Source organism: Myotis davidii, unplaced genomic scaffold (genome assembly GCF_000327345.1).
Source record: "Myotis davidii unplaced genomic scaffold, ASM32734v1 scaffold152, whole genome shotgun sequence".
NCBI lineage: Eukaryota > Metazoa > Chordata > Mammalia > Chiroptera > Vespertilionidae > Myotis > Myotis davidii.
The window spans coordinates 176,777-184,751 of NW_006283545.1; the positions used below are offsets into that span (position 1 = coordinate 176,777).

Genomic DNA, 7,975 nt, shown 5'->3' on the forward strand with positions numbered 1-7,975 from the left:
TGTTTTAAAGAAGTATCTTACCTTCCTTACATAAAAAGTAATTTAAAACAGGCTCTCAGTTACAATTACAAATATTTAAAAATATATATTAAGTGAAAAAAGCAGCACAGGAAATTGTATTCATCTGATACTGTGATTACATAAAAGCATGTCTGCATTGAGCCAATGACAAGAGGAGAAACAGGAAAAAAATCAAAGGTGTTGATTTGTTCATGGGGCAGTGGATGATTTGTCTCTTCTATACTTTCGATATTTTGAAGTTCACATTTCCATGGGAATTTTTTCCTTGGCCTGTTGATCCTGCCCCTGGACCTTGGATCCTTGGGTGAATGCTGGGTTGGGTCAGCTGAATAATGGCTCCTGAAGGTGTCTACCGCCCAATCCCAGAAACCTGCAAAGGTTACCTTACATGGTAAAAGGGTACTTTGCAGATATGACTAAGGTGAAGATCTTGAGATGGGAAGGTTACCCTGAATTATCCCAATGGCCCCTAAATATAATCATAAGAATCCTGTGAGGGAGGCAACAAGGTCACAAACAGCAGTGTGAGATGCTACAACAGAGCAGGGGGTGGAATGATGGGGGAATGGGCTTCCGGAAGCTGGAAAGACAAGGAAACAGATTCTCCCCTAGAGCTTCCAGAAGGAATTTAGCCCAGCACCTTGATTTTAGCCCAGGGAAACTGATTTCTGGATTCTGACCTCTAGAAAAAAATTTTGTATTGTCTTAAACCACTCTGTGTTAATTCGCTAGAGCATCCACAGGCCATAAATCCACTGGGTCTCCCTCCACGAGTGGACAGTGACAGAGCCATGCGTGGCCCATCAGCATGCATGGAAGACACTCTCAGAGCTTGGCTTCCTTGCCTCTTACAGGCTGTGGGGTGGGATTTTTGGCCTCCACAGCTGCAGTGTAGCAGTAACTGAGCTTGGGCACAGGAGGGACTCTGTTCTCTCAGTAGCAGTGAGGATTTGGACCCTGAGTCACTGGGTATTAGGGGTCATAAGTGAGTTAGTGCACTTTATTATCTCCAAGCAGAACCATACAGGGAAGAATCATACTGCAAACCTCTGCTTCCCCTCTGTAAAAGGCAATATTTATGTCATTCTCACAAAATTTGTGAGAGTAAAATGAAATAATGTATATCAAACCCCCAGCACACAGCAAGCACATGTGAACATTCAGTAGGCAATAAGTCCTACCTCCATCTGTTGGAGACCTTTCCTTGACTACCCTTGGGACAAGCCTCCATTGCTCCTGCCTGAGGCCCAGCCCAATGGCAATGGCCAGGGTTGTCTGTTGGATCTAGAAGCGCCTATAGACTCCGCATGCACACCACCCCCGGCTGCCTTACTGGCAAACATCAGTGTGTTCATTCAACATTCAACATGAGCCACTTAGATTGCAACCTAAGTAAAAACAAATGCTGCTTCTAGACAAGGCCTTCAAGCCCTTTTCTGGATAGAAATTCTGCCACCACCCTCAGTGGTGAGAAGTATAGGGCACCAAAGAAGCATTTTTCATGGTGACAATGTTATGTGTGTTATAATTAGGAGTAGGCCACCATCTTTGTAGCTGATCTGGAAACTTTACCACTCAGAAATTCATCAAGAAATCCAAAAAAATTTTGTAATTTTGTATGGTGATGGATGGTAACTATACTTACTGTGATGATCATTTAGCACTGTATATAAATATTGAATCATTGTTTTGTTTTTTATTTCTTTAATAAAGTTTTAATTTTCAAAATGTTCAGCTGGTAAGACCTGTTGTTCATGCATCTTCTCTAGCAGCTGGGTCATCTCCACCTTTGGTGCTTTTGGTTAAATTACTTGAGCTCTGTGCTTTGAAACTGGTTTAGTAAGTCCTTTACTGAGGAGCTCCTGAAGGGCTGCCCTGGCCAGGGAGCTGTGAATCTTCCGTCTCTCCGAGAGCACAGCTGGGGCTATAAGCTTGTAGCTGGGAACTTTCTTACAGAGCTTGTCATATGTTGCTTCGTCAAACAAGACCAGGTTACTGAGCTTGTCCTGAACGTTGCCTTTGGACCACTTCTTTTTGGCCTTGACCCCTGACTTATTCACAGGGTCTTGCCTTTGTTGGCCAACTTTCCAGCATCTTTCTTCTTCTTGTCATCCTCGGAGGCACAGGGAAACTCGGAGAGCAGGGCTCCGCTGCTGCCTCACCAAGATGTCAGACTGAGAGGACACGAGTCATTATTTTGTAAACCTGAATATAATATTACATGTCAGTTATATCCCAATAAGAAAAAAGAAGTCCAGTTAATAACTAAATATCTGGAGTAGAATTCATTTATAAATTGGGTTCTGTCTATAATATACTTATTTTTTGAAAAGTTTACAGCCTATTATGACAATTTGAAGAGTCAATTCTTCCGTGAATTTATTCATTCACAAACATTGGGTGAGCACCCACTCTCAACAGGGCTTTCTGTACTAGAGGCTAGGCACACAGGGAAGTGGTCATCTCTATTTCAAGGAGCTCAAAGATTACAAACTGCAAAGACAGGGTCCATGGTGTGATGGAGGCAGAGCCTGCACCTGGGCCTTGGCCCAACCGCCCCAACACTCACAGGGGCAGCAAAGGGAGCTGACCAGGCCCCTTTCTGCAGAAAAATCTCCTAAAAAGGAGATACACACTAAAGATCAAGTTGGAATGAAGGCGATAGAAGAAAATACTTATTTTATTTATTTTATTTTATTTTATTTTAAAAACCCAGTGTGTAAAAGAAACAGAATAAAGATAATGAACCTCATAGTCCTGTCAACCAGCTCCAATAATTAGCAACATTCTGCCATTCTTGTGTCATCGCTCTCCCCACTCAGTTACTGAGGTCAAATGTACTGGAATGAATACAGCTTCTAGGACACTTTTGACAAATGATTTGCTCTTCTAATCCATACTGTATCACAAAATAGGACGTTTCCCTTCTCCCAGAAAGCTTCTTTGTGCCCCCTCTCAGGTAATCTCCACACTCGTAGTGGTAACCACTGTTCTGACCTTTTTCATCTTAAAATATCTTTACTTGTTCTGTATATTCCTATCAGTGGGATCACGCAGGATGTACTCAACGTAACATTATCGGTAGCATTCATTCATGTTGTTTCGTATATCTGTACTTTGTCTTTTTTATTGCTGGATAGTATTCCAAACGGAACACATATTTTTTAAAACTTCCATTTAGCCTCCCTTGGGACAGGACTCCAAGAGGGGACAATAAGGACAGAGACGGCAGGACCTCTTCTGACCTCAGGAAGCTGGGTCCACCTGTAAGGAAGAGGCATTAAGGAAGGTGACTCATAGCTCTGACGGTGAGGTGATGGGACTGTTGGTTACCTAACCAGTACCATCCCTCCTTTTCTTGCTCATGGAATCCCACCGTCTAGTCAATGGCGTGCTCAGTCATGAGTTGAATCATGATTGGTCTAAGAGACATTCTTGCCAGTCTCTCTCCTTGATATTGTTTAATCCAGTGGTTCTCAACCCGTGGGTCGTGACCCCTTTGGGGGTCGAACGACCCTTTCATAGGCATCGCCTAAGACCATCAGAAAACACATACATAATTACATATTGTTTTTGTGATTAATTACTATGCTTTAATTATGTTCAATTTGTAACAATGAAAATACATCCTGCATATCAGATATTTACATTATGATTCATAACAGTAACAAAATTATAGTTATGAAGTAGCAACGAAAATAATTTTATGGTTGGAGGTCACCACAACAGGAGGAACTGTATTAAAGGGTCACAGCATTGGGAAGGTCGAGAACCACTGGTTTAATCCAAGGTTGTGCAAGTGGCCCATGCTGCCTGAGATGTTTGGGCAAACACGGTGGGAGTTTCTCCTCTTATATTAAAGCAGTGGAGGAAGAGAAAACCTCTGACCCCTCTTCCTTCATGCTTTGGACAGTGTGACAAGAAGCTAATGCTGTGTCCACAAAGGAAAACATACCTGTCCTACTAAGGACAGCAGAAAGAGTCTGGTCCTTGGTGACAGTATTGAGTTGCCAAACCAACTCCCGTGCTACCCACTTCCTGGCTTCTTGTTAAGTAAACAATACTCATCTTTCTGGTTGAAGAACCATTTAGCAAATAGCCCATCATCTGCAGCCACCAGCAAATACCAGGCAGGCACACAGAAAAGTTCAAAGGCGTGTCAGGAAACATCTCTCTAGTTATGACCAAGGCAGCTCTGGGCACACCTTGTGTCTCAGTAACAGGGAGGAAACCCAAAGGACAAACAGAGCCAGGGATTGAGTACCAAAGGGAGGACAGGACCTAGAGGGATCAGAGAAAACAGGAGCTGTGTCCGGGCAGAGGGAAGGCTTTAGGGTTTGGAATTATTTTTAAATATCCACACTGGTCCAAAAATATGGAGTTTTGTGGTTTTGGCCAGTGCTGGGGTGTCTTGTCACAGCCACTCCTGGGATACAAAAAGTAACCCTTACTTCTGATGAATAAACTACCATTTGAAGAGTCAACTCTACTTCCCGGAAAGCACCAGAGTAAGCATCACACCATGTTATGAAAACATTTTAAGATTGTCCTATTTGTAGAGATATTTGCAATCAAAGTTTAGAATAGATATTTGATTAAAATCAGGTTTCCTATTCTGTCTGGGAGTTTGCATTTTGTAAATTATTGTAGATACAGCCCCCGAGGCTGTGCACACATTGGGGCATCTGCGGGGCCCTGCAGCCATCCTTCTTGCACACGTTTCTCCAGAGCGGAGTGTATGGCCACAGAATACACATGGGCTACAGGTGTGGTGGAGAGGTTGCTCCCGCCAGCCCTGAGGCAGCAGGTGGGTCTTGGGGTAGCCACTGTCCCTGGGCACATTGTTCTGCAGTAAGTAACATCAACCACTCACCCCTACATACCGCACAACGCCATCTTCTCTGTGTGACAAGGCATGAAAACATTTGGGAAGCGCTGCTCTGAAGGCCGTACATACTAAAAATGCTCCATCATCCACCTGCCTTTGCAGCGAGGGGCAGTCCATGACAACTCTGGTCGATAAGCCATAAGCCCTCCTCCTCCTTCCTGAAGTGTGGATGTAGAACAGGAGATAAGCAAACTGTGGCCCAAGGTCTGAATTCCAACTGCTGCCTGTTTTTGTGAATCACCTTTTACTGGAACACAGCTATGCCCATTTTACATAGTCTGTCTGCTTTTTTGCGAAGATGGCAGGGTGGAGCAGCTAAGAATAAGACCTTTGGGCCGCAGCCACTCTCTACCATCCCCTTTTTAAAAAATATATATTTTATTGATTTTTTACAGAGAGGAAGGAAGAAGGATAGAGAGTTAGAAACACAGGATGAGAGAGAAGCATCGATCAGCCGCCTCCTGCACACTTCCTACTGGGGATGTGCCCGCAACCAAGGTACATGCCCTTGACCGGAACTGAACCCGGGACCCTTGAGTCCCCAGGCCGATGCTCTATCCACTGAGCCAAACCAGTCAGGGCTCTCTGGCCCCTTTAGAAAGAGTTTGCTGACCTTGATGTAGAAGACATTGAGGACAAAGCCACATAGTAAGGACAACAGATCAGGGTGAATTGTCCCTGGATTCCCCACCTCAAGACTACCTGATACATGACAAGCATTGCTCATGCTTAAGTCACTATAATCAGGTTTCCTCCAACACTATCTTCTCCAGAAAAATCTCTTTATTGATTAGGGTTTCTAGTTGCAAATGACATGTTTAAACAGAAAAATATATTTATTAGAAGACTAGAGGCCCAGTGCATGAATTCATGCACTGGTGGGGTCCCTCAGCATAAACTGCGGGGGGGATCAGGTGGAAACTAGCTGTCCAATGCTGCCTACTGCTCCTGCCTGCTGCTCCTGCTCACCCTGGCTGGGCTACGCCTGCTGCCGCTGCTGCCACTCCATAGGCTCGCTGCTGCTCCAGTGGGCTCTCTGGGCTGCAGTGGCCAGCCATGAGCCCTGCGTCTGGCGCCTGTCATTCAGCTGAGAATTTTCCCTCAGTTTTGCAGTGGAGATAAAACTAAGAAACAATAGCTAACAAATATATTAGGTCAAGGTTTATGTATGCCTTTTTCAAGCAGATAAATTGCACACGTGATGATTACAAAATTCCTGTTCAAAAGTGTCACCAGCCAGCTGCATAATGCCCCTTCTAAACAACAGGAAGGGATTTGTCCACCCGAGCTGCCTCAACTGGGCACTGGAGGAATGACCTGATCTCACCACTGCCAATCATTTGTGCCCTGGGATAGGTTATAAAAGGGGTAAAAACATCTCCCCACTTTGAGGCAATCATTTAATTGCCAGCAACTCTTTTTATACAGCCCTATAGGCGGGCGAACAGGACCTTCGGGGTGAGGAAGCTCTGCTCCAGCAGGTGGCTGAGCCAGTGTGGGGACAGCCAACCGTTGTTTAATATTGCTTTGGACTGAAAATAAGGAAGCAGTAAAAACAAACTCCTGAAAAGCTTGGACTGGTCTATGGAGTCCTGAGATTTTCATCCCATGGCTCATTGGGAGAAAAGAAAAGCCTAGTCCAAGAGGAGTTCCCTGGTTTGGGCAAGTGAAACAGTGTGGCAGTAGGTCCCGGTGCCGCTGGCGGGTAGAGTGGGCTTTGGAAGTAACTCCAAGTGAGAACAGACAGCACAGCAATGCTCTTCCCAACCAGCCCCCTTGTCCAGCCCCTGCCCTACTGGAGTCTGGACTGGATGGGGCAGGGTCTGCATCCCCTTCTCCCCTCAGCCCCCCAAAAGGAGCTCAGGGGAGGCTGAAACCTTGGAGGATTTAGGAGCTAAAGTCTGTTTTTGTGGGAGCATCCACAGCTCCCTGATATATTTGCTCTTCAACTCCTTATCGCCCCCACCGCTGTCCCATGGCCAGCGGAAGCGGGTTGGTCGGGTGAATGCATCCAGTGATTTCTTAGCAGAGCCTCCTCTTCGTCCCCGTGTGAGACAGAGGCTGGGTAGGGCTTGCCTCCCATCATCCGGTTCCCTCTGCTTATAGCTTCCACCTGTCCACCTCACAGGGTCGCTGTGCACATTAAATGACATGACACATGTAAAGGCATCGCACTGCACTGGGCACACAGTAAAGCCGCATGGCCATTGTTATCATCACATCAGAATGTCTCAACATTTCCTTTCTATCCATGGTATGTTTCCCCAGTATGTAGCTCTGCGATACATTTTCTTCTATTGTTTCCTTCCCCCTGCCCCCCAGTAGCATATCTGGAGGGAGTGGGGATAAACAATTTGCCATGTTTTAACCCAAAGTCAACATTATTTATTATAATATTTAAAATATGTCAACAACCTAAAGATTAGCAAAAGGGCAGCGATTAGGTCACAGGGTTGCTTGGAGGTGAGACTTTAGCTTATTAAGACACTAGAGGCCCAGTGCACAAAATCTGTGCACTGAGGAGGGTTCCCTTAGCCTGGCCTGCACCCTCTCACAGTCTGGGACCCCTCGCTCCTTACCACCTGCCGGCTGGTTGCTCCTTACTGCTCAGCTCGCTGCTCCTTAGCGCTGCAGCAGAGGCGGGAGAGGCTCCCACCACCACCACACTCACCATCTGTGAACCCGGCTTCTGGCTGAGCGGTGCTCCCCCTGTGAGAGAGCACTGACCACCAGGGGGCAGCTCTTGCATTGAGCATCTGGCCCCTGGTGGTCAGTACACATCATAGCAACTGGTCATTCTGTGGTTTGGTCAATTTGCATATTAGGGTTTCAGGACGAGATAGGTATAGAAAATCATGGTGAAGCAGATCTTCAATCTGAAAGAAAAAAAAGGTGTTACTAGTCTCCTATAAACTTAGGGCAGGGAGGCATCCACTTTCAAAAAAAAGAACAAAGAAGAAGACAACATAAAACATGTTGTTTTCCTGAATGGTCTAGCAAAAGCTAACATACCTCTTGATTTGCAGGGAGGGTTGTCAACTGGGGAGGAAGTAGATTGGTTTGCCT

At 45.6% G+C, this 7,975-nt stretch overlaps 1 pseudogene; it reads right to left on the reverse strand.

Annotated features, from left to right (window-relative positions):
• Positions 1–1,773: 1,773 nt before the first annotated feature.
• On the reverse strand, positions 1,774–4,917 carry LOC102756798 (annotated as a pseudogene).
• Positions 4,918–7,975: the final 3,058 nt, after the last annotated feature.